Here is a 6,713-nt window from a genome sequence, read left to right on the forward strand (position 1 = left end):
AGCCTTTTTTTTAATACTGGGGCCTTATGCCTGACTGATGAGGATGAGTCCAGGCTGCTGTCGGAATTATGTTAAAGTCTCCAACCAGGACAAGGTCCCCAGATTTTGTTTTGTTAATTTTCTTTTGTAGTTTATTCAGGAAAGAAATTTGTCTTTTATTGGGAACATAGGTGTTCACTACCGTGCAAAGCCTATTATTGAGGAGACAGACAAGGATGTGATACCTCCCCAAGGAATCTGTGACCTCATTGAGCAATTTAAACGGAACATCGCCACTTACCAAAGTTATGACTCCAGCTTTCTTTGAAGGGCCTAAGGACTTGAATTGATGAGGGTAGTTTTTGTGTTGGAAATGTGGCTGTGGTCAACCGCCATCTTAACCTTCTGTAAACAAACAATATCAGAGTGAATGTGATTGATCTCCTTCCATATTGCGAATCTCTTGTGGGGGCTATTGAGACCCCTAACGTTGTAAGATAAAATCTTCATGACACTCCTGAACAGGAACAGCAGGTTAACAAATAATAAGAAGAAACAAATAGGCAAACTTGCCTGTAAAAATTAAACCTAAAGGAAGAAAAAGGAGAGCTATCTAAGGATAGGTAGCAAAAGTTCCCCTGGCAATCTTCAATACAGCTGAAGTCTCACCTAAATTTGGGGGGAAAACTACAAATAAGTGCCTGAGATCCCGGAAGGACATCATATGTTTAGAGATATACTGTACCAAACTAAAGAAGCATATAGGACCAAAAGTAGTTATAGAGGAAAACAGAAAAAAACCATCACAATTCCTAATCTTTATCCCTGAAAGCTGGTTCCTGCCTGAGAAATACCAGTAACCACTGGCCCTCCTGATGGGTGTTGGTTATATAGCTCTTATCATTATACCAAATAATCAGTTTAGGGGGAAAACCCCACCTGTGGGAGACTCTGAGTTCCCTGAGTTTTGTGGTGGTATCTTTAAAAGAACTGCGAGCATCCATCGTAGCCTTAGAAAAGTTGGAGAAGACCTTGACATTACCATGTGGTCTGGAAAGGAGCCCCTTTCTCTAATAGCCTTTAATATCTTCTCTTTGGTGCCAAAAAAATGGACTCTGAGAATGGTGTCCCTAGGTCTATCTCAAGAAATCCCCCTTGGGCGAGGGAGATGGTGGATACGGTCAATATTTAACTCGAGGTCTGTTAAGTTAGGGACCAGTTTCTTAAATAAGTTTTTTGTGTATCCTGAAAGACTGTCTGGTTAAATGGACTCCAGGATACCCCTTAACTTCAAATTATTTCATCTATTTCGGTCCTCGAGATCGGTTAATTTGTTTTTAAGAAGTAAGACCTCTTCTTGTAGGACCGAATTCTGTTTAGGAATTTAGTAGAGGAATCTAGTGTCTTCCTCTACTGTAGTTAAACTTTTTCATGTTTTTCAAGTTTTTGGTTAAAGCTGTTACATGTGTCCTGTAGAGTCTTGGTTTGTGTTTCGAACCATATTATCAAGGCGTCACTGAAAGATTTGAAGACACTTGCTAGAAAACCTTCTGTAACTTGTTTACTAGAATCAAGATATTGGTCTATATTAAGTGAAGGTGCAACTGCCATTGTTAGTGTTAAAGTTTTGTGTGATATTTTAACCCTTTGTCTCTCCGGACTAATGTTGGGGGAATAATCATCAGAAAACTATCAGATTCCCCAGTGAAAGAATGAGATTTGCTCTCATGGTCACTAGGGTCTTTTCTTTTTGCCGAGATAGTGGTGTCCATCCCCTCTAAAGGAGGATTAATTTGGTTTGAGGGGCTGGCTGCACCTTTAGAGTCTCCTTTAAAGGAGGGCATGTTAGTTTGAGATTTGGACACTGAATTTTTCTTTTGGCCAGAGCCATTACCTTCCTTAGTTTTTTACTATAGGTTAGAATCTGTGATTGTTTTAGAAAGGAAGGCCTTGACTCATCTCTTTTTAGTGGGGACCTCGACTTGCCCAGGCTTAATAAGCTAGGAAAGTCATCATATGACTGAGGTTACTCCCAAGTGGGACAGAGTGTTTTTTGAGACTTAGTTTTGTTTCTCAGTTTTGCAGCATCCATTTTGTTCAAGAACCCCTTTAGCAAGGTTTGGGTGGCAAATATACGAGAATTAAATGAAATACTAGAATTCAATTTTTTTAAATAGACTCAATGGGATGTGATATAAATATAACTAGATTTAAAAAATGCACGAGAGTAAATGTAGGTTATCAGACAAATAGAGAAATTACGAGACTTCAGAAAATATACTAGAATCAATAAAACTTATCAAACAAATCGAGATATTAAGATCTCCTAGCAATAGAAATAGAAATATAATCTCAAAATATCCCTATATAAGAGTACTATGACCAAGTTGTATAACAGGAATAAGGAATAAAATAGCAGGTGAGTATCCCTTTAAGAACTGGTTTATGCACCAGCAAGGTATATTCAGGGTGGACTATTCCTGTTTGGTTCCAAAAAGAACAAGGGTGGGGAATGAAAAGCAGGAATCCAACAAACAAATCTTTCAAATTTGTAAGTTTTCAGAATTTGATAACAATGAAGCCTCAGTTTTCACAGGTACACCAGGTAGACCAAAACAGGTAATCAGCTGAGTGGCAGTTGAATTATAGTATCCGGAGTCTCTCCTTTAACCTTTAAATTATGCAGGGGCTGTAGGCTTCTCCAGAGGGTCCACTTGAGGAAATCACACTATACCCTCAATGGTTTCTGAGGGAACAGATTTATGTAGTCCACTTTTGTTGCTTGACTACCACTCCAGATGTCTGCCCAGTGATGATGACTGGACCAGTGGAATAAACAGGTATGTATTCTTTTGCGGCAAAACCTTTATTTTTTATGCAGGCTGAGTGAAAAGACCCAGGATCCCAGCTGTCAGATGTAACAGAGTCTACTATAAGTTAATATCACTAAGACGGCTTGTGAGGAATGGGTTAATCTTCTCCCGCCATAGAAGTACTGCAGAGTGTCCTGACTGCTTCACAGGTGGATAATGACCCAAAAGCAAGTGTCGAGCCTCCCACAGATATTAATAGGGCTCAGAGATATGGACCCATGGGGTAGAAGGGGTAATTAGTAATAGACCAGGAGCCGCTGCCGTCCAAAAGCTGGTACCGCCGCTGTGTGTACAAGCGTCGCAGCCGGGACTATTTTTGCGCGCTGCGGATGTAGATCCGGCCGGTTTGATGATTATTCCCCAATTCTAGTAAGCAGGGACCGGGTGTGCCCAGGTTTAACGGGCAGCTAGAAGTATCTTGCGGCCGGGAAAGCTGATCCTGGTGGTCCCCTCTATGAGGGGAGCGTGCACTCTGCTGTAATTCCTCTCCCCGGGGAAGCGCGCAGTGGTGAGCGGTATTACTCCGCTCCTCAGCACCACACTGTCACGCCGGGGTTAGAAGGCAAAAACATCGGTGTGCCTTGCTCTTGAGGGTAGGGACGGGTACCTCAAGGCAGGGAGGGAAGCCCCCGGCAGTCCTCCCGTCAGAAAACGGTTGCACTTTCCTCCAATCAATCTCCTCAGGAAGGCCCACAATGATGAGCGGTATCCTTCCACCGCTTCCACACTGCTCACGCTGTCTGTTCCTGAAGGGCTGATATTTCACTCATTCCTGACCAAAGGGACTTGAAAGAAGGATCAACTTGGTCCTGGTAGATCAGGGAACTCTTCTGGACCAAATAGAGTTGTTCAAGTAAACCTCCAGTCGCTTTGAGGGTCGCTTTTGGGATATCAGACCGGGAGCTCTGGACTCCTGCCTCCTACATAGCCAGGATCATAGGCCACACCCCCTGTTTTAGTTATTTTTATCTTTACATTAAAAGGTGGAAAAAGTTCTAAAACACTTCTCATTGGGAAGATTTTTTACATGACAAGTCTCTGGCATTTTAACAGGGTTGTGTAGATTTTTTTTTATCCACTGTATATATCTTTTAAAAGTAGGATTCAGTGCTGAAAATAACTATTTGATACACTGCCAATTTTGCAAGTTTTCCCACCTACAATGGAGAGGTCCGTACTTTTTATCTTAGGTACGCTTCGACTGTGAGAGACAGAATCTAAAAATAAAAAACATAAAATCACATTGTATGATTTTTAAATAATTAAATAGCATTTTATTGCATGAAATAAATATTTGATCACCTACCAAGCAGCAAGAATTCTGGCTCTCACAGACCTGTTAGTTTTTCTTTAATAAGCTTCCAACTCTGCTCTCATTACCTGTATTAACTGCTCCTGTTTGAACTTGTTACCTCTATAAAAGACTCGTGTCCACACACTCAATCACTCAAACTCCAACCTCTCCACCATGGCCAAGACCAAAGAGCTGTCTAAGGACACCAGGGACAAAATTGTAGACATGAACAAGGCTGGGATGGGCTACAGGACAGCTTGATGAGAAGGCAACAACTGTTGGCGTCAATCTTCCTCAGTCTGGGGGTCCAGGCAAGATCTCGCTTCGTGGCTAAGGATGATTGTGAAAAATGTCTGGAATCAACCCAAAGCTACATGGGAGGACCTGGTCAATGACCTGAAGAGAGCTGGGACCACAGTCTCAAACATTACCATTAGTAACACACTACGCTGCCATGGATTAAAATCGTGCAGGGTATGCAAGTCCTTTTGTTCATGCCAGCACATGTCCAGGCCCACTTGAAGTTCATCAATGACCATCTGGAAGATCCAGAGGAGGCATGAGAGACGGTCATGTGGTGAGATGAGACTTTTTGGGGGTGAATTTTACTTGCCGTGTTTGGAGGAAGACGAAGGATGAGTACAACCCCAAGAACTCTGTGCTAGCATGAAGCATGGTGGGGGAAACATCATACTTTGGGGGTGCTTTTCTGCAAAGGGGACAGGACAACTGCACCGTATGGAAGTGAGAATGGATGGGGTCATGAATTGCAAGATTTTGGCCAGCAACCTCCTTCCCTCAGTAATAGCAGGGGTGGGATTCAAATTTTTAACAACAGGTTCTGTGTTTGTGTGTAGGAAAACCACATCTATTTTTAAGCCACACCCATTTACACACCTTTTCCTCAAGCATATACAAGTATGGGCGCAGTCAAACAGTTGAAAAAAAATAAATTGTAATATGATCAGAACAGTGCACGTTCTGGCCAACGGCTCTCCTGAGGACACGCGCAATCCAACGGCGCACACTGATGATGTAACCGGTGAGGTCCGTAACCATCCAGCTCTGCCAGGCTAGATGGTGTGGTTATGCTAGTTTAAGGGACGTCACCGTCACTTCCAGGCTTGTGTGTGGGACGTAGGCAGCGTAGTCAGTACTGATGCGGCCAGCATGAGAAGAGACTGAGAGAAGTTAGTGGCAGTACCCAGGGGCGGACACTGACAGCTTGGGGCCCCTGTGCAAGAAATGTGTCTGGGCTCCCCTCCTCTTATGGCGTCAAAGCTACATGTAACATAGTAACATAGTTTTGAAGGCTGAAGGAAGACCTTATGTCTATCTAGTTCAGCCTATTTTTAGTGCAGCTGTTCTGCATTGTTGATCCTGGGGAAGGCAAAAAACCCACAGAGTAGAAGCCAATTTTCTCCATAGGGAAAAAAAATTCCTTCCCTTTAGCTGGGTCAACCATCTACCTATAATATTCTGTTATTCATAACCTTCTATACTGTTACTCACAAGAAGAAAAGCATCCATTCCTTTCTTAAATTCATTCAGTGAGTTGGCCATCACCACTTCCTCAGGAAGAGAATTCCAGAGCCTCACTGCTCTTACCATGAAGAACCCTCTTCTATGCTGGTGCAGAAATTGTCTTTCCTCCAAACGAAGAGAATGCCCCCTTGTTCTTGTCACAGTTCTTGGTGCAAACAGTTCATTGGAGAGATCTCTGTATTGTCCTCTGATATACTTGTACATATATATTAGGTCTCCCATAAGTCTTCTCTTTTCTAGAGTAAATAGACCTAATTTTGATAACCTTTCTGGGTATTGTAGTGAACCAACTCCATTTATCATTTTAGTAGCCCGCCTTTGAACCCTTTCAAGTTCAGTAATGTCTTTCTTGAGCACCGGCATCCAAAATTGCACAATACTCCAAGTGTGGTCTGACAAGTGATTTGTACAGAGGGAGTATTATGTTTTCATCTCGTGTCCCCAGACCTCTTCTAATGCATCCCATGACCCTATTTGCTTTGGTGGCAGCTGCCTGACACTGGGCACTCCAATTTAGCTTCTTATTGACTAAGATGCCTAAGTCTTTTTCCATGTCTGATTTCCCCAGCAGTTTCCCATTTAGTAAGTAATTGTAGCATCTGTTTCTCCTTCCCATGTGCATAACCTTACACTTATCTGTGTTAGGCTAGTTTCACACTTGCTTTTTTTTGCAGCGCGTTTTTCCCGCAAAAAAACGCATTAAAAAAACGCATACAAATGCATACAAACGCTGCGTTTTTTTCCAGCATTTTAATGCGCATGCAGGAAAAAAACGCAGCGTTTTTGCGCGTTTGTATGCGTTTTTTGTGCGTTTGCGTTTTTTTACAGATTTTGGAAAAACCCCACAAAAAAGAAAATACAACCATTCAACAACACACAAGACCAATGGGACTTCATTGTGGGTGTGGTATGTTAATATATATAGACCTTGTCTACAGTATTCTTCACATTTGCTTGATTCTTCTCGTGACCATGGATCTGCGCTGGAAGAGTTTTCACTTCAACTTGGATTTGGACATCGC

Source organism: Dendrobates tinctorius, unplaced genomic scaffold (assembly GCF_039654945.1).
Source record: "Dendrobates tinctorius isolate UK_male_01 unplaced genomic scaffold, ASM3965494v1 ptg000048l, whole genome shotgun sequence".
Classification (NCBI taxonomy): domain Eukaryota; kingdom Metazoa; phylum Chordata; class Amphibia; order Anura; family Dendrobatidae; genus Dendrobates; species Dendrobates tinctorius.